Genomic DNA, 629 nt, shown 5'->3' on the forward strand with positions numbered 1-629 from the left:
TACCTATTCTATTCCAGATAGTCCCACTTGTCCCTTCAGAATACATCATTTGTCCCAGATACTGGTCTGTAGGTATTGATTAAAATCATAATCATCATCATAACCATCTTTCTTCCTGACCCAGGTACCACTGAGGCACCCAAGGTCAGTATCAACACAAGCCAGAACTTAGCAGGACGTGACAGTGGTAACAATTGCAAGGAAACAAGATCTTGGTTTAATCAATCTCCTGCTGCTTTATATTCCTATTCTGAAGGCAAATGCCACTAGGTTGATATGCCTTCAGGTAAAGAATAGCTGCCTTCATTTTATTATCCTAACAGGATTGTGAAAAAAAAAAATCAATTAAAAAAAATCCATTTCTCTAAAAGATTACTTAGGAACAAGCTCTGAGAATTATATAAGCCTTCCTTAACGCTATGATGTCAGGCATGACTAGAAAGCCAGGAGAAATGGGAAACATAAGCCTGAAGAACTAAATGCAAGTGAAGCAGAACTAAACCATCGCCCCTTAAGCCTCTATTCTATTTCTCTGTCTCAGGTTTGGAAAGCTGTAGCAGAACTCTGTTCCCTTACAGATGTCTCATGAGTATTCAAATGTAAAACTTCTCAGATTGTGTAACAAGTCT

The sequence above is a fragment of the Cariama cristata genome, unplaced genomic scaffold (assembly GCF_000690535.1).
Source record: "Cariama cristata isolate BGI_N322 unplaced genomic scaffold, ASM69053v1 scaffold9599, whole genome shotgun sequence".
Classification (NCBI taxonomy): domain Eukaryota; kingdom Metazoa; phylum Chordata; class Aves; order Cariamiformes; family Cariamidae; genus Cariama; species Cariama cristata.